Below are 26165 nucleotides of genomic sequence, written 5' to 3'. Positions count from 1 at the left end.
GGCCCAGTTAAGGCCCCTGGGTGGCCCAGCCGGGAGGCACAGGCCTAGAAGTGACCGCTCAAGACTTTTAAATGGCAATTGCTTGTTTGTGATGACTGAAGTACTACACACTCATAGCAGGACAATTGCAAAACTTTGTAAATGCAGAGACAAACAGGTTAGCCCGAAAACCGGAAGGTTGGGCTTGTTTTTCCTTGTCTTGTTTTGTTTGTTTGGTGGTTGGTTGGTTGGTTGGTTGGTTTCCCCACCTCTCACCCCCCCCCCCCCCCCCGTTGTTGTTGATTGATTGTTTTCAAGTTTTGTTTGGTTTTGAGATAGAGTCTAACTACATAGCCCTAGTTGACCTATGTAGATCAGGCTGGCTAAGACCCATGGAGATCTGCCTATCTCTGTTTCCCAAAAGCTGGGAGTATAGGTGTGCATCACCATGCCTGGCAGAAATCCCCTGGTCTTTTTTATACTTATGTATGTACCTGATAACCGAGGTGAAATACTTGCTCACATAATGTAAGTTTTAAAAAAACAAGAAAACTATGAGCTTGCATGGCCCCTAACCTGCTACATAAGTTCAGCCTGGCACATGTCTGTAGCTCCTTGTCATGGTTATCTCTCATGGTTATGGAAACATCTGCCCTGTGTCATTACACAGCTAGCTATTTCATTTGTGTGTGAGGGGAGGGCATGTGATAGGTGTGCATATGTGCAAGTTCCTGTGCTCGTGTGACTCAAGACATATACACATGCCTCCCATTTCCCCACAGGAGCACCGGCATTACTAACATGTACTACGATACCTGGCTTCCTTCCCTATAGGGGTCCTGGGGTGCTAAGTGCAGGCCCACACTTGTATGGCACAACAGGCCATCTCCCCAGCTCAGTAACTTGACTTTTAATGACTTCAAATGTCTACCATACAGAGTGATGTATGCAATATTTCCTTGTGATGGGGCGTGTAGGGTTTTTTGGTTATTGTTTTTTTGTTTTTTGTTTTCCAAATAACTCAGTGAATTTCCTCATCTTTATGCTGGATTTTAGAAGTAAGATGTTACTTAGGACTCTGTTACAGGTTGCAAAATGACACCTGACATCACCACTAGTAAAGTCAGGGGAGCCACTGTGCTTGTGACACATCCCGATTCTTGTAATAACAGTCAGAGTTTTGTTTTAACCAGCTAGTGTTAGATCCAGCTCAAACCGGATCAAACCTGGAGGCTGCTGTGGAGCAGGTGACGTCATCCTGGATCCATGCAGGACTTTGTGACCAAGCCTAACCCAGCACCCTTTCCCAATCTTTGTCAGCTTTCATGAGGTGAGGCTGTAGAGACAACCCCAGAATTTGGGGGGATTAGTGCAAGTAAAATATCATGGTCAGTTACTTAAGATGTGAAATCAACTGTGACTTTTGTTTTTGTCTTATCCTGAGGGTCATGTTGAAGAAACAGCCCAGGCCCTAGCTCCTGCCTCAAGGTCATGGGTTAATGACATAAGTAGAAAACCACATTGGTGCTTAAGGTTTGATTGGGAAGTGGTATGCATCACTCTGCTCTCTTCCCATCGGCCCAAAGAGGTCATGTGGTCAGCCAAGCCAATGAGAGGAAAGAATTCAGCTTTCCCTCAGAAAGGGGTGGGGGCATTCAGAATGTCCTCACAGAGGGGTCAGTCACAGCCAGGAAGAATGCAACCCCCACAGAGATGGGCAGTCAGACCTCGGTCACACCCTGGTACTAAATCTGACACCAGGGATGTTGGCCACCAGAGTCTCTTTTCCTTCTAGAAAATACCTCGCCCTGGATGCCTTCCCCAGTGAGGGTGTTACTCAGGTGTCCCTCTGCGCAAAAGCAAAAAAAAAAAAAAAAAAAAAAAAAAAAAAGCCTCAAGCCAGAGATGGTGTGCACACCTGTAATCCCAACATTTGAGAGGCTGAGGTAAGAGGCTGTGAGGGCAAAGAAACAGAAAACACATGTGTGTATGTGTATGTGTGTGTTTATGAACACACATTAGTAAGGAGCTCCATTTAAAAGTAATAAGGCATTGCTAGGTTACTTAAAAGAGTAAAGCCATGTGTGTAACCAGCCACCTTCATGTTTCATTTTGCTTTGCTTTTGGTTTTCAGTTCTGGGTAATGAACTGGAGGCCTTGAGGAGTCTGGACTCCACCACAGCTTTATGACCATGTCTGTCTGTCTGTCTGTCTGTCTGTCTGTCTGTCTTGTTTTCAAGGGTAGAATATTTCCCAAGAGATCAAAACAAAACCTCTGGTGACCACAGTCATTTTGGGGGCACGAAAAGCAATGCCTGAAGGTGGGGGAGGGGCTTGCTTGTCATCTGTCTCCTAGCTTCTGGCTTGTGTGTATTACGTTCTCCCTCCTCTGGATTTTCTTTTCATTGAAATTCTTCCCTTGTCCCTTCTCTCTGACTCAGGCTCTCACGTGGCCTCCCCACTCTGTTCTTCCTTCCTTCAGGGATCCCTTATTGGCACATGTCCTGACCCCCAGACCTAGAGTTTGGGAAAACAGAGTTTTCAGAAAGCACTGGGGGTGGGGTGGGGGTAGGGGAACAAGAACAAACATCAACAATTACAAAGCAAAAACCAAAGGGTTCACACACCAACAGAGGCGGCCCCTGTAGTGAATGGCAAATGATCCACTCGCTACCTCCAGATAAGCCCTGCCTGAGTGGGGCAAGATGGAAAGATCATGAGTCAGGAGTCCCACCCTGACAAGGAGAAGCAAAGACGGTAAACAAGAGAGCAAGGTGACAAAGGCAGTCTGGCTGGCTGAAGTCCAAGGCCAGTGGTCCCCCAAGTCAGGGCAATCTACAGATGCCGACATTCCATGCAGAGATCCCCTCCTCCGTCCCCCACACATCCCACTCCTGTTCCCAGTCTTCCGAGCCTCTTTGCCCTTCACGCTGTGTGGGCAGTTCCCTTTGCAAAAATGGAAAGGCCTGGGATTTGCCATCTGGGTGCAAAGTACAGAGACAGCACTAATGGGAAGGCACAGAAGTGGAAGCCAGAGATAGCAGCCTGAGGACACAGGCTCCAAGGAGAGAGTGGGATCCCCAGAAAGGGCTGGCAATGGCTAGAAGGCGTCAGATTTGGAATTCAGACAAACTTGTGTCTAAGTAAGCTACAGCTTGATGTGCGTTCAGGATCTCCAAAGATCCCATGTGTTAGTCACCACCAGCCTATCCGTCAATCAAGGAACCAAAGGAGACCATGTCCTTTAAGAGGCCACTGGTACCCCAGCCCTTTTCTCTTCCTCTCTTTGGCTTGACTAAGGAATGCACAATTTTGCTCCACTGTGAACTTCCTGCCATTATGTCTCACTTTGCAGCAAACCCAAAAGCAATGAATCCAACCAGCCATGGGCTGAACCCTCCAAACCATGAGCCAAAATAGACCTTTCTTCTCTGTGAATTTTATCTCAGGAATTTTGTTACAGTGGCAGAAAACTGACTAAGTCAGTAAGACTTGGAGCCCACGGTGGTCAGCAAGGCATGAGCACAGGGGTTCAAACAGAAAGGCTTTGCACGGATGCTGGAGGGGCTGCAGAGCACCACTGATAATGTGCTGTGGGGATTGTTAGAAGACACTCGAGTGCTTGGAACCCTTCTGCCCACTCTGTCCAGACTACATAAGCCCTAAGGAAAAGTGCATTTGCAGAAGGCACGGTCACTGAGGCACTGACTGGAGCATCTTGCTAGATTTCCTGATTAAACTCTCGGTGCAGAGAGACAAGTTCAGACAGACTACCTCAAATGCCCAGGCCCCTTGATCCAAAGGTTAATATGACATCCTCAGGATCCCGAGGAACAAAGAAAACATGATTAAGTAGTATGATGACATACATTGTAAGCAAAGTCAGGAGTCTTGGCACACACCTGTAACCCCAGCATTCAGGAAGCTGAGGCAGAAAGATTTGTGAGTCTGAGGACAGCATGAACTAAATATCAAGACCCTGTCTCAAAAAGAAAAGTGTGTGATGTGTATGTGTGTGTATGTGTGTGTGTACATCCAGTATAGTAACTTATAATTGTTAAAGTTGTTGGTGCATACCTGTTATTCCAGCAGGGTTTGAGGCAGGAGGATTGTCATGAGTTCGAGGTCATCTTAAGCACATAGTAAGTTCCAGGCCAGGCTGGACTATGGTGTCAGATCTTATCTATGTGTGGGTGAGTAAATAAAGAAAGTCAAGGAACACCCTAGAACTAACGACAAAAGGCTTGTTACAACCTGCAGGGAAGGGGACTTTGCGTCTTATGTCACATGTAAAGTTTTCTAAATATGCAGTTTCTAAAAGAAGATCAGTAAATAAAGACAAACGAACAAGTGGCTCTCAGTTGTATTAAAAAAAAAAAAAACAAAACTCAGAGAATTGCAAATTAAAGCCAGAGACATCAATTTTCACCTATGAGATTGGGGAGAAGTCATCGAGTAGAAAACACACTCTGGTGATACATGAGGAGGTGGGCCTTCCTATTGTAGAAGTGTAAATTGGCACAGCCCCTTCCGGAAGGCAACTTGACAGCATCTATCAAAACTGAGAGAAATCCTCTTCACACATGAGACTGGCTTACAGATATCTAGAACAGCCAGATGGACACAGATACTGAGGGCTGTGGTGTCTACAGCAGCAGGAATAGTTCATCTATGCCGCCATGAAGGCCTAGTCAGGTACAGTGAGACACCTCCACAATGGCTGCCTGATACACGTGTGTGGAGACAACTCCTCAGAAAGAACAAGGGCAATGAGTGAGGGGGCTCCTGGGCAGGGGCAGGAGCTGAAGGACACGGCTGTGAGGAGACATGGAGTCCCAGAGATCTGCCGGGCAGCATGGTACCTACAGGTCACATCTCTGAACCACGTGCTCCATGATGCACAAGGGAGGCAAGGCCTGGCATGACGGACCCACCTGTAACCTCAATATTTAGGAGGCAAGAGGATTGGCAGACGTTAAAGATCAGCCTGGTACACATAGTGAGCTCCATTGGGCTAGCCTGGGCTAAAAAGCTCTTGTCACCAGGAAAGAAGGTAGAGGGGGAACACTTACAGGGAACAGCCAAGTTTATGGCATCCCATATGTTTTATCCACCTGCCTTTGCCTCCCAAGTGCTGGGATTAAAGGCGTGTGCCACCACTGCCCAGCCTTACATACAACTTTTCTAAAAGTCAATCATATTTATAATAAAAGAGTAGAATAGCCCTTTGCCTATCAGTAAGAGAATGTTTCTAAGACTTGCCAATAACTGGGGATGCAGGGGACCTGAAGAACAAATAGGGTGTCTTGGTCTCTAGAAAGAAGGGGATGAGAGTCCGTGTTTGTATAAAGGGATGCTGGGAGAGTATGTGAGCAACCAAAAGTTGAACTTCAGGAAAGAGAAGATGATGGGAAGAACAAATCAGTAAGGGATAAAAGCTGTCTTCTGCAATGCCTGGGCCGGGTTTTGCAGTTGTAAGCCATGTGCTATATTACCTGTTCATAAAAGTAAATGAAAGACTGTGGTTAAGTATCATATAAGAAGAGGCAATTATAACCAAAACCAAAATTATACCCCAAGTGCCACAATCACACCCTAGGATAAAAGACGGGTTTTAAATTTTATGCTGCCACTTGGGTGTGTACTATTCGTTCTCTAAGTCCGTTTCTCTCTCCTCTTTCTCTTCTCTTCTCTCCTCTCCCCTCCTCTCCTTTCCTCTCCTCTCCTCTCCTCTCCTCTCCTCTCCTCTCCTCCTTCTCCTTCTTCCTTCTTCCTCTCTCTCTCTCTCTCTCTCTCTCTCTCTCTCTCTCTCTCTCTCTCTCTCTCTCTCTCTCCCCATGCTTAAATCTATATTAAAACATTTTCTCAATAAACTCCAACTTTACTTCAAGAAACCAAAGGAAAAATTTGTGTGGACAAGATATAAAATCATGCATAAGGTTTTAAAAAAAACAAAACACTTCACACTTCAAAACAATTTGTCATAGAAACATGCTAAATAAACCTGAATTACCAAACTAGAGAATTGGTGTACATCTTAATTTTTATTGAGGGTTTTTTGTTTTTGTTTTTGTTTTTGAGACAGGGTTTCACATTAGCCCATAATGTGTGACAATCTTCCTACTGTTGTCTCTATTTCTAGGGTCACAACCACAAGCTATCACTCCAGTGAACATTTTCTTATTTTTGTGATGTTACTATAGAAAAGGTACAGTGTGTGTGGGGGGGGGGTGTTGTTTTGTTTTGTTTTGTCTTGTTTTTTTGTCTGCTTATAAGATGAAAAGAAGGAAAGGAAAGGAAGGAAGGAAGGAAGGAAGGAAGGAAGGAAGGAAGGAAGGTAGATCAGTCTTCTAGAAACCCCACAGGCATTCTAGAGCCCAGGATACTATATTCCTTGAAATGCTATTGTGTACAAAATCCATCCAGCGTTCTGAGTAGCTGCAGGACCAGTCTAAAAGCAACACAGACCCCAAGTTCACCAAAAGCTTTGCTTGAGGATTTCTTCTGCATGGTTTATCTTGGTTTTTTAGTTTGTTTGTTTTGGTTATTTGCTTGCTTGCTTGCTTGCTTGCTTGCTTGCTTGCTTGCTTGCTTGCTTATGTGAGACAGGATCACACTATGGAACCTTGACTGTCCTGGAAATCACTGTGAAGATCAGGCTGGCCTTGAACTCACAGAGATCTGCCTGCCTCTACCTCCAAGTGCTGGGACTAAAAGTGTGCACCACCATGCCCAGCAAGACAGGATTTCTTTCTTTTTTTCTTTTTTTCTTCTTCTTTTTTTTTTCTTTTTCTTTTTTTGGTTTTTTGAGACAGGGTTTCTCTGAATAGCCCTGGCTGTCCTGGAACTCACTCTGTAGACCAGGCTGGCCTCGAACTTAGAAATCCGCCTGCCTCTGCCTCCCAAGTGCTGGGACTAAAAGTGTGCACCACCACGCCCAGCAGGACAGAATTTCTTACTCATTCTTTGTGCCCTTTGGGAGCACATAACTCCTCTGGAGGATAAGCAGATGTCCCCTGAGGTGCGTCCGTTTCACCTGCTTGCCCATTGCCTATTTTCCCACCAAGTTGCTGCTTTTAGGAGAAACTGATGGTTAAAAGTTTTCTGTCTTGTCCCTCTAAGCAATAACCACAGAGTAAGAAGGCTGCCTCAAGCACTTGCTGAGGTTGGGCGCCTCATTTCCATAGAAACACAGGAGAGGAATTTGAAGACCTGGAGGTGAAGAGAGTGACTCTCTAGGGAGTCAAGGGAGCAGCAGATTGTAGGCACCCCACTCCTATCATGCCCACCCCAGTCTCCCTTCCAGGTCACAGGCAGTCTCCTCTGTCCAGTTCATATGCTAAAATGCTTACCCTCCCCACTCCGCCTGATATTCTCCCAACAAAGCAGAAGAGACTTCCACACACAGAATAACAGTGTGGAGAGTGCAAGCTATTTTAAAGCCACCATGGCCCTTTCTGCCTTGCCTCTGTTGCTCCCCTGACTACATCAGCCCCTCCATTCCCACTTCTCCAGCTACACCAGATGACTGAGGGTGGGGGAGACGGAGAGAATGAACATGTTATTCAGTCACATGTGCTGCCTTCCTATTAGATGAACCATCTGTAAATATAATAAGCACATTTTCTATGGGCTGCATGCGTAAATTTACGGGGAATACAAAAGCATAGAGGCAAATTTAACAACTTGTCTTTTGGATAATGATTATCAATTTTGCCTTAAAAATTTGCACACGCAGTAGGCCAAATATCAGTATTTTGCAATAACCCATTTAATTGCTGTCTGGAAGAAGGAATAAATATTTCATCAAGTTCTTTCTCAAAATATTTTCATGATTCTATCCTACAGTTCTGTATTAATACAGCAATAGCTTCATAATAAGGTGTTAAAACTTTCTTTAGAGACAAAGAAAGATGAATCCATGTTAATGGTTCCTTTCGCCAAAGGTTAGCCAATTAATATCTCCTCAAAGCTTTGGAAAATAATTTGAATTAAGTAAGTCACCCTTTCTTTCTTGAATTTTCTGTGCCACAGTTTTTCTAGGATATAACTGAGGCCCCAAATATTAAAAAATATATTGCCTTTGAATCTTTTCTGGAGCAACAACTACTCCAAAATTCCTTTCCAATCTTGGGGGTTGGGGTATAAATTTGCTTCTACCACTATATCCAATAAAGCTTGGGGTGCCACCTGACCAAGCCCACTCAGTCAGTCAACAGGTTCTCCAGCACAGGAAAAACCAAAAGAAAAAAAAAAGGGGGTGAGGATTAAAAAGGAAAAAGATAATTAGACAACATTGTAGCATGACCTCAGTCACTTCTGAGACTAAAGGCCGGTTTAATTTTTTTCCTGTCTGCTTTTATACCATTTTAATTACATGCAAGTGTTGAGTAGTACAATGAGGAATCAAGCGAGACAATAAATAGTCAAGTAACAAGCAAGACAATACACACCAAGTCCCCTGATCTCTCCACTGATGCTGTTTCTAAGGATGATCCAGATATCAGAGCCTACTTCTTTGTTCTACCCTAAAACCAGATTCTTACTTCCTTGTCCTTGGCCAACGTCAGGTCCCTGCCTGAACTGTCTTCTTTGCCATGCCCTAATGTCAGATTCCTGCCAAGCAGCCCAATTCCTTGTCCTTGGCCAATGTCAGATCCCTGCCAAGCGGCACCCCAAAAGGCTCTCCACACCCGGGTTAGCCAGCTTCCTCTCTTCTTCCCAGAACCCCATCTTTTTTCTATTCCAGGCCTAATTTTGACAGAGCTCTTTCAGCTTTCACTGGAGAGCTGCCTGTTCCAGAAGGGACAGGTGCTTCTCCTTAGCCAGGGGACAGGGTCAGATGCAGGCTGATGCGGAATGGTCAGGCAGGAAGCCCCTCCAGGTCCTGCCAGGTCCCTTTACTCTCCATTCTGGGGATGCTCTTGTATGGCTTCAGGTGCAAAAGAGGAAGTTGAAAACTATCAGAGACAAGACAGAGACAGAGAGTGTTTAGATGGCCTAACAGGCTCTTAACTTATGTCACCTCAAATGTATTTGTTAAAATGCTTAACTTCCACTTGGTTGCGATAGAAGTGGGGTGTTTAGAAGATGAGGTCATGTGGTAGGAGCCTCTGGAATTGGAACTTGCCCTCATAACAGCTACTGGAGAGCTACCATTCAGTATAGTGCCTATAAATCAGAGAATGGTTTGATCTCCCATTGCCCCGTCTCTCGAAGGTGAGGAGGAAGGTTTTTTTACTGTTCACTACTCAGCCCATGATATTTTGTTTACAAGACAAACTAACCGAGAGCTGAACACAGTGACCTGCACCTTCAATCCCAGCATTCCGGAGGTCAGCAAACCTCTGCGAGTCTGAGACGAGCTTGGTCTACTTTTGTGAGTTCCAGGACAGCCAGGAAGACCCCATCTCAAAATAAAATTTAAAAACAAAAACAAACAAACAAAAAAGCCTAGCAGCACAAAACAGCCCAGACAGACAGAATGCTTTAGACAGGCACACAGAGACCATTTCTGTGTCTCTGAGCTCAGAGGCTTATCACAGACTTCAGTCTAAAGACAGGCCCAGCTTCTTCTCTGCTCTATCTCAAGAAGCTGCCCAGACAAAGCCGCTTTTATCTGCTGTTGTCACCATAAGATTCAGACCTCAGGGCGGCCACAGAAAAGCAGACGCACTTCTTCTATTGGAGAAAAGCAGCATGGGGACTGAACTCACTCGCACTAACAGTCAAAGCTCCTCACCCCAAAGTAAAGAACGGGAGGGATTGGATGTCCTGCCTCAATGAGAACGTCAGCGTCAAGGAAGGTGGAATGCCCTGCCTGCTACCCCGGCTCTCAAACCCAGCTTCAGACATGCTTTTCTTTATTTTGAAGCACGGAGCCTGTGTCCTCTCTGTGCTTCTCTGTGCTTACCCTTCTCTCTCTCTTTCTCTCTCTCTCTCTCTCTCTCTCTCTCTCTCTCTCTCTCTCTCTCTCTCCTCTTCCTCTCTTCTCTCTCTGTCTCTGTCTCTCTCCCTCTCCCTTCTCCCCTCACCCTCTCCTCTGTGTGTGTGTGTGTGTGTGTGTGTGTGTGTGTGTGTGTGTGTGAATGCCCACATGTGTTGGAGGAGAGGACTCACCTATGTACTATGGACACACATGTGGAGGCCAGAGGTCATCAGGTGTCATCGTCTCTCACTCTCCACCTTATTTTTAAGACTAAGTCTCTTGATTAACTTGGAGACTATCATTTCAGTTAGACAGTATGGCCAGCGAGCCCCCAGGTTCTGCCAGTCTCTGGTAAGCCGTTGGCTGGTTACAAACACACACTGCCAAGCTCAGGTTTTACATGGATTCTGAGATCAGAAGTCTGAGGCTCAGCAAACTCTACCTGCTGACATCTTCCCAGGCCTCTTTACCTGGTCTTTTTTTTCCTTTCCATTTCACTTTATGCACATGGGTGTTTTACCCATGTTTGTCTATGCATCACACAGAAGCCAGGAGAGGGCGTCAGACTCCCCTGGACTGGAAATGGTTGTAAGCCAGCACATAGGTGCTAGAAACTGAATGGGGTCTTCTCCAAGAGCACCCAATGTGCTTGTTGCTGAGCCAGAGCTCCAACTAATGCTCTCTTTGCTAAGCATTAGGAAGAAACACCCAAATGACACAATAGGTTCACAATAGGAATATTCTCATTTTCTCAAAGGGTCTAAAGATCCTATAGTAACATCGTCCAGCTGAAGGGGAGAACATTCTGGAATATTTTAAGTCTCAGAAGTTCAGTGTTCATCAGCTAAGCACTCGGCCCTTCATACGCTCATTTCTCTCTTTGCCTCCTGGGTCCTCTCTCTTACACTCATCCATTCACACGTAGCTGCACAGAGTGCCCAGGGACGGAAGTCAACAGAGGCAGGGAAAATCTGGCCCAGCATCTACTGTGGGTGAGACCCAGGAATCTAGGGCTCTGGAGGATGGAGCAAAGAAAGCTGGGCTGGCAGGAGGGCTCCTTGGCAGCAGGCAACAGAGGTGGTCCACAGCAGGGAGGGGAGAGAGAGGCAGACCCCGAAGAACTGGGGAGGGGGGCTCCTGTGGTTGTCCTTGCTACCTTCTCTTCCACTGCAGAGCCAGTGGCCAGGTTCTATCAGCTTGAGCCTTGCACTCCTCAGTGGGGATCCCGCTCACTGTCTGGGAGCATGTGCAGTGTGAGTCAGCACAGTGACATCTCTCTAGTTCCAGCCTTACTCCACGCAGCAGTCAAAGTCCAGAATGGAGTCCAAAGGCTGTGGCTCGCACGGAGCACGTGTCCTCACACTTGGCTTGTGAGAAATGCTTCCTTCCAGACCGCATCTGACGTTGGACTGGAAACTCATCAGAAGGAAAGAGAGTTGTCACATCCAGAGCAAGTCCTGAATGCTAAGAAGTCGGGCAACCAAAAATCTTTATTTCAGTCCAATAGTGGAAGGACTGACCTGGGTATATTTCCCTCTGTATGATAATTTAAATACTCAGTGGCTTTTAGGATGCCTAGGAGACATTAGACCAAGTTGTCCCGTGAGTCCCAGGCACTTTCTCTGTCATTTTGAGGGGTTGCACAGAGTCTTGCAGTTTCCAGTAACTGGTTCCAGGCATATGGAAGAGACGTGTGAGTGAAGCATTGTGCACACAGTGACTGTTTGGGTTGTAACAGCTCCCTCTGCAGATCTCCTGCCAAGCCTTACCCGGGTTTCCACACCCGCCCACCAAGCATATGGAGACTTGGCTAGAAACTGCTCCTAGGAAGCCCACTTGGCACAGTAGGACTTCACACCAGAGGTGTGAAGGACTAGGATTCCTCTGCTGCTAAGCAAGCTCCCTAATGACAGGCACAGGGGTGCAGCTCTGGTCAGGTTCTTGAGGACTGACAGAGGAGGCCTTATGTCCAGTAGAAGTTGTTTTCAAGAAAGCACTCGTCTCAGGGGTAGAAAGATGGCTAGGTAGCCAGGAGCATGCTCTGTTCTTCCAAAGGACTTCAGTTGAATTTAAAGTTCACAACCATCTGTAACTCCTGCTCCAAGAGATCCAGTGTGCTCTTCTGGTCTCCACTGACACCTGTACTAACATGCACAGATACACACAACCTATGCATAATTAAAAATAAAATCTGTTTTTAAAAAGAATGAAATCTCCTTCATCAATATTCCAACATGTTTGGGGAAGGGAATAATGAGGTGCCCCCCCCACACACACACACATCTGAGACCATATGGATAATGGTTGCTTGTGGGGTTTTGTGGGTTTCATGTTTTTCAGTGGTTTAGTCATACATACACACACACAGACACACACACACACACACACACACAAACACACACACACACACAAACACACACACACACACGTAGGAGGGAGGTCACTGAAACAAAGAAAGAGTTTGGTGGGAAAGGAAAGGCAATAAGCAAAGATAACAAGGGACTATAATAAAAAATATATAACTACTATAGGTATCTATGAAATTGTAAAAGACCTATATGTGTGTGTGTGTGTGTATACACACATATCTATACATATATACACACATATATACAAATATATATGTATACATATATATACACACATATATACGTATGCATATGTGTGTATACATACACACACATATATATACATATACACACACATATATACAAATATATATATGTATACATATATATACACACACATATATATAGCCATTCACTATTTTATGCCAATGAGCAAAAGGCAGAACTCTGCCTGTGTGAGAACAGAATGGACTTCTCTCTACAGTTAAGAATAGGTCCCAGGCATTACACAGAGTATGGCAATCCTCAGGTGAGATAGGCATGTGTGTTGCAGTCCTTTCTCTCGTGTGTGTGTGTGTGTGTGTGTGTGTGTGTGTGTGTGTGTGTGTGTGCGTGTGTGTATGTAGCAGGGGAAGATCCTTAAATCCTAAGCATCTGCCTTTGGAGCACATCTAAGGAGAAAGGGGCATCTCACAACCCAAGGTGAGGATGAGGGACCTGGAATAAGGAGAGGAAGACTGGGGACAGATGAAACGTGATGTTTGGGACTTTGCAGGGTGCTACCATAGTAGGCAGTTTCCATCCTTTTTGTGCCCCTAAATTCTGTGCCCCTATGTTAAGGCAGACTTCCCTTCACAATACAAGCTGAAATGCCAGAGGCTGGAGTTCCCAGTTTCTCTATAGGAAGACATGGACCAGGGCTCCACCAATCAGATAAACCCACACAGCATTTGACTCAGAAGTTGGTGGCATGAAGCTCTCTGTAAAAGCCACTCATTGGAGCCAGTGAGGTGGCTCTGAGGGTAAAGACACTTGCTGACAAACAGTGTGAGTTCCATTGGATGTCTCGAGGGAATAAGGCAGAAAATGACAAAGCAGAATGACCGAGCTCTGTCTCTGCAGTGTGCACATGCACACACATCATACAAACAAACAAACAAGCAAATCCAGGTATCAGGGATAAGGGAGAGTGTCCTGTTGCTGTGTAAGTCAAGAACATGGAAATACGGTTTTATTTTTAGTTCTTAGTATTTAGTAGTAGTAGTGGTAGTGGTGGTGGTAGTGGTGGTATATGTGTATTAGTGCTTTGCCAGCGTGCATGTATGAGCATTTCCCTCAGACTATAGAAGAGCCTGTTTGATCCCCTCGAACTGCAGTCATAACAGAAGTTGTGAGCCCCCATGTGGGTGTTGGAATTGAACCCAGGTCCTCTGGAAGAGCAGCCAGTGAGTGCTTTTAACCACTGAGCCAATCTCTCCAGCCACTTTTTAAATTTGTTGTTTTGTTTTGTTTTTCAAGACAAGGTTTATCTGTGTAGCTCTGGCTGTCCTGGAACTCACTCTGTAGACCAGGCTGACCTTGAACTCAGAAATCTGCCTGCCTCTGCCTCCCAAGTGCTGGAATTAAAGGCATGGGCCACCACTGCCTAGCTTGTCTTATTTTTAAATGTTTTGAAATTTTTAAGTAAAAGGCAACATATTATTCTACAAATATATTAATGTCTACATAAAGGGAAAGATAAAGTATGCATTCTAGAAAAAAATGGTGGGCCCATTAAGGGGCAAGTGGTGAGGGATTGGTGGTCTCTTTAACATCTAAATCAATTTGTGGAGCTGATAGGACAATTTATACTTTTCTTTTTTTTTTTTTTTTTTTAGTTGAACATCTTCAAGTTTGTTTCTTTTATGTGTGCAATAATGATATTTTTAAATACACTAAACAAGAAGCAGAAGGCTAGATCTACTCTTCATTATGTGAGACTCTGAGAGGCAAGAAACCTCCCTTATCTAAGGAGAGGATGTGCAAAGATCCATCGCATCCCATCTGCAGCCCGCCAGCCGCTCCAAAGGTCACTGCAGCTCAAAAATGAAAGTCGTTAAAAATTATGGTATGCTTATGCAACAGAATATTACTCAGCAATAAAAAAAGGGGGGGATTAAAGACCCAGGCACAATTGCCTACTCTAATTTCCATGAAATTCTAGAAAAGACCAAAGGAAAGCAAGTACCGGTGAGGCTTGTGGCAAAGGAGTAAGTAAGAGGGGACGTGGACGGTGACAGATCCTGAACTTTACCAGTTAAAATTTGCTTAACTTTACTGTGATTATATTTACCTTGGTCTGCATGCTTATTCTATCTTGCCATATACTGAAAATGGGTGCATTTTATTGCATGCAAAGTCTATGGTTCCCAAAGTGCTGTAACCGCACAACTGTTCATCATCCAAGAAAGCCTTTCTCTTGGATGCTACGCCGATGCGGACACAGGATGGTATCTTTTTTAGCTGCTTCTCAACTTGTTCAGATCAATAAAGACACAAAATTCTGCTCATTGCAGAAGACTGAAGACCCTTTGTTAGCCCTCGGTAGTCCCCTCCCCGCTGAAACGGTCAGTCACATTACGAAGCCCCACTGGTAACTGGTCTCAAAGTGTGGAGCCTCCTACCCCTGCCTCCCAGTGCTGGATGACAGGCATGTACCACGGTGCTTTCTGGCTGGCCACTCACTCTTTCTTTCCCTCTTTTTATTTCTTTCCGTCATCTTCCCTCCCTCACCCTACTGCGGGTTTTTGCATGGAGCCTTGCCTGATCTGACCACACTATGTAACTCAAGCTGGCCTTGAACTTTGAGCAAACCATTTCCTCCTTTTCCTCCCGAGCCCTGGAAGCCCTTGCCAGTGTGCCACCAGGCCTGGGCTCTGTGGTTCTTTTTTTTAAATAACATTCCTAGTCATGCATTTCCTTTGCCCATTTTTATTGTGATCTTTTATTTTCTTAGTTATTTTTGCAAGCTCTTTACATATTGAGGACATTAACTCTTTGCCTCCTCTATTACAGCTGCTGTTTTGTATGTGGCTGATCTGTGCCCTTGTATGACTGTGGGTTACCTGTACTGATATTACTTCCATTACTTGTGCCCTGTAAAAATTCTTATCACAAGGATAAATGTTTTCTTCTGGACCTTATTAGAGATGGTTAAAGGGTTCACTGACTAATCTTTTCAAACTCGGACTTTAAATTGTCCTTTGGCAGGAGAAGCCAGCCCCAGCTGAGAAACACTGGTTTAGGCTTTACCCACTTTCCCCAGAGAGTAAATTCTCATAGCATGTATGTCTATTTCATAATTTTCAACTCTAATCCAATAAGACAATGCTTGTTCTTGGGCTAGTAGTATTCAACTATTTTCACTATCGCAGTTTTATATTACCGTTTAAATAATTTCTTGTTCTCCCAGCTGTGTCCTCCTCTTTTTCCTCTTCTTCCTCTTCTTCCTCCTACTCTTCCTCTTCCTCCTCCTTTTCTAGTCCTCCTAAGAATATAATCTTATTGAAAATCAGGCAGAAATGGAACAAGAAAGACCCTGGCAGAGTGCAAGATGGGATCACCCGCAGAGCACCTTAAAGGCCAGGCAGTGCTGCTGGGGTGGGGCCCGCAGGCCTGCATCTGCCTGGGGCTGATAGGTGAAAAGGCGCCAGATAGGCTCATCGGTGGACCCAGAGGGAAGGAGCTGCAGAGAGCAGACCGGGAGGAGGCAGAGTTTTGACCTGCAGGCACTAAGTGGGGATGGGGAAGGGTGGAGGCAGGATACAGGTGCCTGCTCATAGCGTGGATACAGTTCTGCTGCCCACAACCCCAGGCAGCATCACACACACACACACACACATACACACACACACACACACACACACACACACACACACGAGAGAGAGAGAGAGAGAGAGAGAGAGAGAGAGAGAGAGAGAGAGAGAGAGAGAGAGAGAGAGAGAGAGAAATGAAATGAAGCCTCTCTAACCTCTAGGAAGAAAGGTTCTGCCTCTGATCTGCCAGGGGATTCTGGGATGAGCAGGGCAGCCAGGGCAGCCTGCCCAGGAGCCCACAGCTCTGCCTGCTCACAGGGCTCTGGCCCTGGCTGTTTTGTTCTCCCCCAAGCATCAGGGATTTCTGTCTCTTCCAGGCAACTCTATTCAGAGCATGCCTGGCACCTGGTGGGGCTGCTTCAGGACTGTCTCAGCCGTAAAGAAGCAGCCCCAAACTGGCCTGGACCCCCAGCCATCTTATAAAGGGCAGGACCCAGTAGCTTACTGACGTCACCAGCACCGGCTTCTTGCCTCAGGTCCTTGACAAAGGCTTGGACCAGTGCTCCGTGTAAACTGGAGATGACATGTTCCTTCCCCTCACAGAAAATCCCAGCAAAAGTCCCCAAATTCACCCTGACAGACAGACTAGACTTTGTCACCCGTCTGTCCTGGAAGAGGGCAGACTTGACCAGTCTTGACTGGCTTCAACTTGGAATCACTTATGTGCCCAACAGAAATTTTCAGCTTCTGGGAAGGGGAAAGGGCTGGAAACGCAGACACCCCGTGTGTGTTGCCCTCAGGACTGAAGCAACTCAAAGGGAAGGGGGCTCAAAATGCTCGTCTCATAGAAGATGCTACCTCCAACATCGTGAGATTCATAGCCTCACCTTCATTACATCTTGAGCATTTCCCGCCAGCCCCAGGATCCAAAAACCGTATGAGCACCGGGTAAGGCTAACTACATAGGAAACGAGTGTGGCCGCCACAGCCGACAAGGCCAAATTCCTGCTGTTACTGAGTGCTCTGGCTTGTCCTTCACCACAAGGCACAAGCAAAACTCTTTGAGAAAGGTCGTGTAGTATTGTGCCTGGGAAACAATCTGGTGTTATTAGAGCCAAAGGGCCTTGATGAACTGGCCTGCTCTTGAGCCCGCCCCAACCCCAGTCACTGCCTCCACCCCCTCCACTGCCCCTGCCCCCGAGAGTCTGGAAGGCTTAGAAGGAAAGGAACAATGAGGCAGCCATCACCTGGTGTCCGCCAGACTAGGGCTCTGCAAAGCAGTACCAGGAACAGCCTCCCTATCTCTGCAAAACACGCATCCTCTCCGCTGGCCTGGCATTTTCTGATCACCACACCTCTTCAAGTTAACCCAGTGCCTCTCTCTCGTGTACTCTGCTCTGTTCAGCAGAACGCTTCGGAAAGCCAAGGTGGACAGGCAGAGGTGGGGGGAAATGGGGGAGGGGGAGGGCAAACCCAGGCTTGGCCTGTGAAGCTGCCTAGTCTCAGAGATCTCCTGTAGGCCATACTGGGAACGCCCACACTGCATGCCCGCCAGTAACATTTTTGCTGTCCTTAGTCGTGTTTGTAAATCGGGCTGTCTTTAGTCTAACACTGTATCTTGGCTCATTCTTGGACGCTTTATTTATTTATGTATTCATTCATTCATTCACTCATGCGTTTGTTTGTTTGTGATGGGGAGAGATATGTGCCAAAACACCTCTGTGTCAGAGGACGATTGTAGGAGTCAATTCTCTCCTTCTACCATGTAGATCCCTAGGCCAGGACTTATGCCCATCAGTCTTGGAAACAGACACCTATGTCATTCATTTATATAGGAAATGTTAATAATATTTCGATACCTCAACAACCCAACCCCCAAATAGCCCAAAATAACCCCTTGTATTCCATTTCCCTGTTCTTTCAGATCATACACTCAGACCTCAAATTTCATGTAGATGCTCCTCTCTCTCCGCACACACTGAAGCCTTCGCGGTATCCATTGTGGCCTCGAGATCTCCTGAGGCTGCAGGCTTTTCTTTGGAAAGGATTATGAAAGTACACACGGAGTTCTCTGCTTGTAGCTTTTGCTTTCTGTGATGTGATGGACACGCATGCTGTGGAGGACAAATGGAGGTCAGACGAGAGCCTACAGGAGTCGGGTCTTTCTCTCTACCACGTGGTTCCTGGGACCAAGTTTAGGTTACCAAGCTTCTAAATGATCTCGGAACACGCACTCACCTCGGACGAAGTCGTCTGAGCGGTACCCAACGCCTTGTCGCCTTCGGACTGGTGTGCCAGTTGAATGCCTCTTTGTACTTCCTCCACCCCTGGGTGACATGTTCCCTCTTGTGCAGACTGTGACCTCAAGTGGCTTTCTCAATATCTGCAGTGCCTTAATCTTCTCCTCAGGATGGTGTGACTTCCCGACTGAGTTCCGTGAGCAGTAAATGAGACAGACAAGCAGGGGGTCAGTTACAGCCGGTTCTGATTAATTTGTGCCATCCTAATTATCATCTGATTCCCCTTTGGTCAAACTCATCTAAAAATTATATAACATAGGAAATCTAAATTGTATTTATCTATTCCCATAATTACATATTTAATTATAAATTAAGTATGCACTTCAAGCAAAGGCCAGAACAGAACATGGGAAAATTAAAACAGAGGGTCGGAAGTCACAGGTTGGAGATTCGCAATGTACTGTTTACATAGCACAAGGAATGTAAACTCATGAAAATTGAATTGGGTATTACAGCCTTGAAATCCGAATATTTTGTGGTAGCTACAAAGGATAAAAACATCTCCACTTCAATCTCTACCATTGCTAGAGCCCTAGCATCGCTACATCACAAAACATAACAATCAAACATTGTATTTTCTCCTGAATATGGAAGATCTCCCTTAGGGCTGGAAGACTACCTTCCAAGATGGCTGACTCCCATGGTGGCGCATGAGAGGCAGCTGGAATCCCACAAAGCACCAGTTTCGGAGGTTGTTTTGTTCTGTGTTTAAGAGGTTCTCTCTACGTAGCCCTGGCTACCTGGAACTCACTCAGTCATCCAGGTTGGTCTCAAACTCACCTGCCTCTGCCTCCCAGGGGCTGGAATTAAAGGTATGCACTACTATGCCCTGCAGCAGTCGGAATTCTTTTACAGCCATTACCTTTCCCACAGAGGAAGCGGTCTGAGAGAAGCAGATGCTTCCAGAGTGCTTAGGCGTGGACAGGGAAACTGACACCTCTGACAGTGTCCATGCAGCAAGGCAGTTGAAGAGCCTTCAGGGAGGATCAGCCCAGGTTACACACGTGTGGAAAGAGGGTCAAAGAATCTATGACATTTTTCAGAGGTCAGTTATCCCTTCCTAACCACAGCCTTGCATTCTGGAGCTGTAGACAAGTGGTTCCCATTATGACCTTCGTTCCCTCCTAAATCCTGAGTCTCCACCCATCCCTAACACCTGCTTGTACTCTGCCCTAGTGACAGTCTGAGAAGTTCCTCTATGTTTCCATGACTTCGTGTCCAAGAGCTTTGGAATCTAGCGGAACTGAGTCAGATCCAACTTGCCTATTACTTAATACACCTTATTTTATGGAATTTAACACTGGATACTAGAGTCTTTATCTGAAATAAAATGGATACCTGATAGGATTGTTAAGTGTAACAAATAACATATTTGGGGCCCAGGGAGGGGTGGGGGGAAAGTCTGCCAATATCAGGTGCTAGCCAAAGTGCAGATCTAAAACTTACTGCTCATGAGAGTGCCACCTGACTTAGCCAGTATCTAAAACCAAAGGCAAACATATGATAAAACACACAACTCTAGCCTTGGATAGAAACACCCAAGGAAACTATTTTTAAAAGTTAATTCATGGCTGGGGAAACCATACTCAGCATGTTCAAGGCCTTGGGTTCTATCTCCTGCACCCCACCCCCAAAGGGTGCTAGTAAAATCACTCTTTTTTTCCCTCAGTGATTGAACCCAGGGCCTCTCACATGCTAGGCAAAACAACTCTACCATTTATCATACCCTCAAACCAGAAGTGCTCTTGTGAATTGCCCAACATATGAAATCACCAATATGTTGATTAGAATAAATAACAAATTGGTCATGAGTGGCCAGATCTACACCTGTTAACCAGGGGAAATTTCATTGCCACGTCAAGCAAAAGGAAAGATAACGAGTATGAGACGACATGAACCATAAGATCATTTGCATATGGCCTAAAAACATGCAAATGGGGTTGTATGTGCCTTAAGGATATGTGCCATGTGCAGTTAATAACAGGAAGGAAGCATCCAGGCTCTGAAGCCGAAAGCTGGGAAGTGGGCACTAACATGCTTGTCATTTAATCATGTTACAGTCGTGCAACCTTTAGAAGCTGTTTATTACTAGTGTGTGTTTGAAGTGTGTATGTGGGTGCACAAGTCATAGCACATGTGAAAAACAGGACCATGATGTAGATTCAGTCTCTCCCTCTTCCTTTACTTGAGTTCCAGGGTTCAAACTCCAGTCAAGCCCCTTTGCCCATTCAAGTATCCCACTGACCCCATAACATTTTGTTTTCACCATGCCTTGGTGGCACACGTCTTTAATCCCAGCACTTGGGAGGCAGAGGCAGGAGGATTTCTGAGTTTGAGGCTAGCCTGGTCTACAGAGTGAGTTCCAGGACAGCCAGGAGCTACACAGAGAAACCCTGTCTTGAATAAATAAATGAATAAATAAATAAATAAATAAATAAATAAATAAATAAATAGAACAAACTTGTTTTTTAGCTATGCAACTTTGAAAATGCTGCCAGGGATTTTATGGGTTCTTTTTGTGTGTTCTTTCCATGCAGTGACTTCATTGCATTTTGCAACTCCATGCAGGTTTGTGTAAACTATTGAACATCAAGTTACAAGCATGATCTTATGAAAATGTTGAAATAAATGTTTCCAGTGTGTGGAACCAAGGTGTTCATTATTTTATTTAATTCTTTGTTACTGTTTGGGTGGGTTTTGTGTTCAGGGGCTAGAGACAGACACTAAGCCTCCTACATGCTAAGCACGCACTTCATGACTTACTTCTATCCAAACCTGATTCTTTAGACCTTTTTATGGATAAAATACTTGACAGCAAATTGCTACTTGATCTTTAGGGTTTTTGTTTTGCTTTGCCAGGTTTTGCTCTTGTGAGACAGGATCTCATTCTGCAGCCCACACTGGCCTGGAATTCACAACAATTCTCCTGGCTCCATCTCTGCTGTTCCAGAATTACAGGGGTGAGCCACCACACACCAATCTTCAGTATATAGCACAAGGCCCAATGGATAGCAGAACCTACTTATCCCTGTATTTACTGAACTGGCCCTCACTCCATCCTTAAGACAGAGAACTGTGTTCCCACTACCACATAGCTCAAACAAGCTTGAAATTGGGGTCATGAAAGTACTTATGGCCAATTACCTGGACCTGAACCAAGGGAACTGCAGTAAATGCTGAGAACAGTGACCCTTCCTGAAGGTAATAAATCAAATCTGTAGCGATGTCAGTGGCCACACAGTAACAGCAGATGGATCTTTGAACGTGCTGATTTAAAAGCAAGTCACACCAACATACATTCCTGGTTCCATTTAGCCAAGCATGCCCAATGGACTCTAACCAGAAGTCCTGGTGAATGCTATCTAGGCTGTTTTGGGGGGGGGATTCTCAGACCCCCAAGAATACTGAGTCCCTATAAAGGGTCTAAGCATCTTGACACCCAGGCTTTACCTATATGGAATCATAGGTCTCTTCCAGAAACCTATATCCAAGCATCAAGGTGAGTCCAATGCACAGCCCTGGCTGAGAACCACTGGACCTTTTTGCCTGCCCTGGAGAATAATGGTGCTAAATAAAGGACACTAACATGAGTTCAAGCTGCCATTCCTTCTTATTGCTTGAAGTTTCTACAATTTCAGTTAATCAAGGATTCAAACACCATGAAGAGAGTGTGCAAGCTTAGGTGTGTCACAGAGAACCCTGGGGGTTGACATGTGTGTATCTGACCTCCTCATAATCCTCAGTAGAACTCCAAATCCACCCAACAAGAGAAGATGATTCTTCTTTACAGTGAATGCTGCCTAATAATTGTTCGAGGAATAAGACAAATAGAAACTCACTTACAAAGTTACCTTAGTGATTAGTGATTAGTGGTTCAGGCAAGATCCACACACAGATAGTGAAGTCACTTAGTATGGGCTGGTCATGTGATCATGTCTGAGTCTCACCTGTCAGACAACACACCATTCCATGGAGCATGAAATACACTAACGTCGGGGGTGGGGAGTGGGCAAGGGGGATGCCAGCAGGTACCAGGGGTGTGGTCTGGGAAGCTGTGGCAGCTCAACTTCAAGCCCAGCCTGCTGTGCGCCGGTGGTGGTCTGGGAACTCTTCCAAGTCTGTTTGCCAATGGCTGCAGGTGTTCGCTGCCTATAGAGAGCTTTGGGGACTGGAAAAAGGAAAAGGAACTCCCTCCGGGTCTGCTTCCTCTTCCGGAAAGATGATTTCTTCACTCAGCAGTCTCTTCTCATGTGCTCAGTTCCCGTGTATATCCTTTGGCTCTCACAGAGCTGGCCAGGCCTCACAATGCTTGACCTCACTGGCCACTAGCACTCTGTTCTCCGCAATCTTGCACCACCATCCCCCAAAAAACTTCATCTTTAAGACTGTTTCACAAGGACAGAGCACACAGCACACAAATTAGGCAATGACCTGTCCTTGTCGTAGGCTTCTCTTATTGGCAACTCCATCCTTTCTTTCCTTGTCCTGCCTTCTCATTGCTATCAATGATGCCTCAGAGTCCCCCTGCTGTCTCAATTGCCTGGTTAGCACTTCACACCTACTTAACAACTAAAATTCAAAGTCTAAATTCTCTGTTGAAATAACTTTTATTTGAAGGCGGGGTGTGGAACAACGCTTCAGTGGGTGAAGCGCTCCCATGCAAGTGAGGGAACCAGAGATCTCTAGCTCTCAAGTAAATGTCACCTGTATGTAATTCCAGCTCCCCAAGGTGGAGTCAGGGGATCCCTAGAGCAAGCTAGCTAACAAAACCAGACAACATGACAAATTCTGTGATGAACTGAGAGAAGCTGCCTCAATGGGTAAGGTAAAGAGTAATTGAGGAAAACACCCATATGGTTTAAACCTATGATCTCTGTCTTCTAACTGGATCCTGATGCAGATTGGTACCAGGAGTGGGATGTGTACCTACCTACTGACTTACACATATGCCTGAATAAGGTATATGTACTAGTTCCTACTCATTAGAACCCAGTTGTGCTATCAAAGTTGCTATTACTCAGATATCTGGTGACTTTGGGTACTTATCTGTGGAGATGGTAACCACATGTTAAAAATAGAACCAGAAAGAAAGGAAGATCCTGTCTTTGTACCCTGATCATTCTGGAGCTGTTATAACAGACTGAGATTTCTTGTGCTGGGGAGAGAAATAAACCATCTTCATTTCTTCATATCATTCACAGCTCAACCTAAACTGAGGCAATTCAAGGTCATATACTCATAGCTCAGACTTGAGATGAAGTTACCAGTTCAGAAAACCTGCTTGTCACATCACACAGTCAAAGTAAGATGCCCGGAGAATCAGTGCCTAGTAGACTATTACCTTGCCGGGAGAATTGCAAAGCCAGGCAAGCTTGTAATCTCAGTAGCTAGGAAGCTGAGGCCCAAGACACAAGACCAGCCTGAGAGACACAGCAAAACCTCGGGAGGAAGAAGAGGAAAGCAGGAAGGGGGCAACGAAGGCAGAAGCAGCTGCTGCAAAAGCCTGTTCGGAGAGTAGCAGCCTCTCAGAAACATGACAGAGAAGGCTGAGGTCATTGACCAGATCACATGCATCATTTTATTTAATCCTCATGAAAACCCTGGGATGTCAGTGGTGTTGTCATCCCCATCTTTTGGATGAACAACGGACATATCAATGAATGAGTTAGCCTCCTGGGTCACCCAACTGTAAGTGGTAGAGCTGGAGAGTGAGCCCAGACATGTCCGGGCCCAAAGCCTGTACTTCTCAGCCTACAGGCCGCACAGGGGAGGCATACCACTGACAGCAAGACCGCTACTTCCACAGGAAGCTCTGAGAGCAAAGCCTTCCTCTACTGTAGATGGTGTTTCTACATACGAAGAGATAGAGCCATCTAAAGCAGTGGTTCTTAGACTGTGGGTTGAGACCCTTTTAGAGCTGAAGGACCCTTTTACAAGGATCACCTAAGACCATCAGAAAACACAGACATTCGTAACAGTAACAACATTACAGGTAAGAGTTAAGTAGCAACAAAAATAACTTTAGGGTTGAGGGTCACCACCGCATAAGAAACTGTGTTAAAGGGCGGCATCATTAGGAAGGTTAAGAACCACTGCTCTAAAGGAAAACCAGATTCTAAACACAAACACTACTTACCCGCTCTCTGCTCCCATGCTGACTTGAGTCTCAAAATGCTGGTGAGGTTGAACACATGGAGGCCAACGGAGAGCTTGCCAGGAGACAGACAAGATGTCAGGTAAAAGAAAATTACCTTCATTCCAGATCAATAAGGTGCATGTAAGATTCATCATGGGACTGTTCAACTAATATTGATTAGTATTCCCAAGAGCTGGCTCCCCAAACATTTTAATAGAAATTAAATTTAATAAAGACTCCTAGGACAACCCAGAAGTCAATTGGTATATATTTTCAGACCAGAGGACATTCTCCAGTGGTTCTTTATACAGTATAGGCTCTCTCTGGGACCCTGAAAGGTCTATTGTCCTTCACACTAAACTACAAAATACTAGTTCACTTGAAGAACTGAACTGGGAATCCAGCTGCCAGCCGTTATTGTGCAAAGCAGGACACAGTGAGTTGAAAATTATATTTTTCCAATTAGCACAGTGGGAAACACTGTGAAGCATTCAGCTCCAGCCTGCAATTAGAGAACATTTGCTTCCAGAAATAGAATGAATGGAAGTGGAGACCTGCTATCTAGGTCTTCAGCAATAATATCCCAGTCAGGGAGACCTGCTACCATTTCCCAGCAAATAACCATCTCACTCTTTTTAAAAAGAAGCATTCTGCACTGCACCACAGTGTACTCAGCAGGGACCAACCACTCAACACCATCCCCGGCTGTAACAGCCCAGTCTTCTGGAAGGCAAGTACTACCCGTGAGCAGCCTGTGTTTCATTTCACAGCCGCAAGTATACTCCACCACAAAAGTAGGTTTGGTAGTAGCATCTTCACACTCTCCATTGATGCCCAGCTGCCTGACCCTTCTCAGCCCTCAGAATTTTCTTGTCTCTCACATGAAACAGCAAAAGTGTAGGAGATGAGGAGATCGCTCCGTGGGCAAGGCATTTGCTGCAGAAGCCTGAGGACCTGGGTTCAGATTCCTAGCACCCACATAGAAGCCGAGCACAGCAATGCGTGTCTACGGCCACTCGGAGGAGGGACACACAGGTAGATCACCTGGGGCTTGCTGGCCAGCCAACCTCATTGAAATAGCAAACTTCAGGTTCTGAGAGACCCTGACTCAAAAAGGAAGTTTGACGGCAATAGAGGTAGACACCTAGGGACCTCTGACCTCCATACATGCACACATGCACAGATAAAGAAAGAAGAAAACAAGAAAAGCAGGCATTTAAAGAATTAAGGTTTCTTAGACCAGGTAAAGATTGAGGCAGATCAGCAGTAGGATAGAGTGGATGCAGTGACCTTATTAAGAAGGGCAAAGCACTAAACAAGGCTTTAGTGAAAGCAAGGGCAGGACATGGTAATTAAGATGCGTGCAAACATCCTATGTTACAGAAGAGGGGAGGCTCAGCAGAGCAGGCACTCCGTTTCGTGAGGTCTTACAAAGAACACCAGAGCATTTACTGAGCAAGCCTTAATGGGCCACCTTTGCTCTGCCAGCACTTTATACTGCCTGGAGGTGAAAGCGTAAGGCGGCAGAGGAGAGCAGACATTTTTATTTGCTGCCGAGCAGGTAATAAAGATTGAAAACCTGGCGTGGCCCAGCGTGGCCTACCTTGCAACACTTAAGGCCACTTGCAAATGAGCAGTGGCAGGATTGTGTAGTGTGTGTCTCTTAGGACAGGAAGCTTA

The 26165-nt window shown here is 45.6% G+C and overlaps 1 long non-coding RNA gene across 1 annotated transcript; it reads right to left on the bottom strand.

Annotated features, from left to right (window-relative positions):
- Positions 1-8277: 8277 nt before the first annotated feature.
- Positions 8278-24915, bottom strand: A730036I17Rik (RIKEN cDNA A730036I17 gene). The gene is made up of 5 exons (NR_045838.1): positions 24486-24915; positions 18288-18476; positions 17989-18163; positions 10099-12075; positions 8278-8939 (listed from the first exon to the last, which is right to left on the bottom strand). It is a non-coding gene; the product is annotated as an RIKEN cDNA A730036I17 gene (long non-coding RNA).
- Positions 24916-26165: the final 1250 nt, after the last annotated feature.

This window comes from Mus musculus, chromosome 2 (genome assembly GCF_000001635.26).
Source record: "Mus musculus strain C57BL/6J chromosome 2, GRCm38.p6 C57BL/6J".
Lineage (NCBI taxonomy): Eukaryota > Metazoa > Chordata > Mammalia > Rodentia > Muridae > Mus > Mus musculus.
Note: the sequence above shows the minus strand (reverse complement) of the source record. Positions and strands in the feature narration are given on the sequence as shown.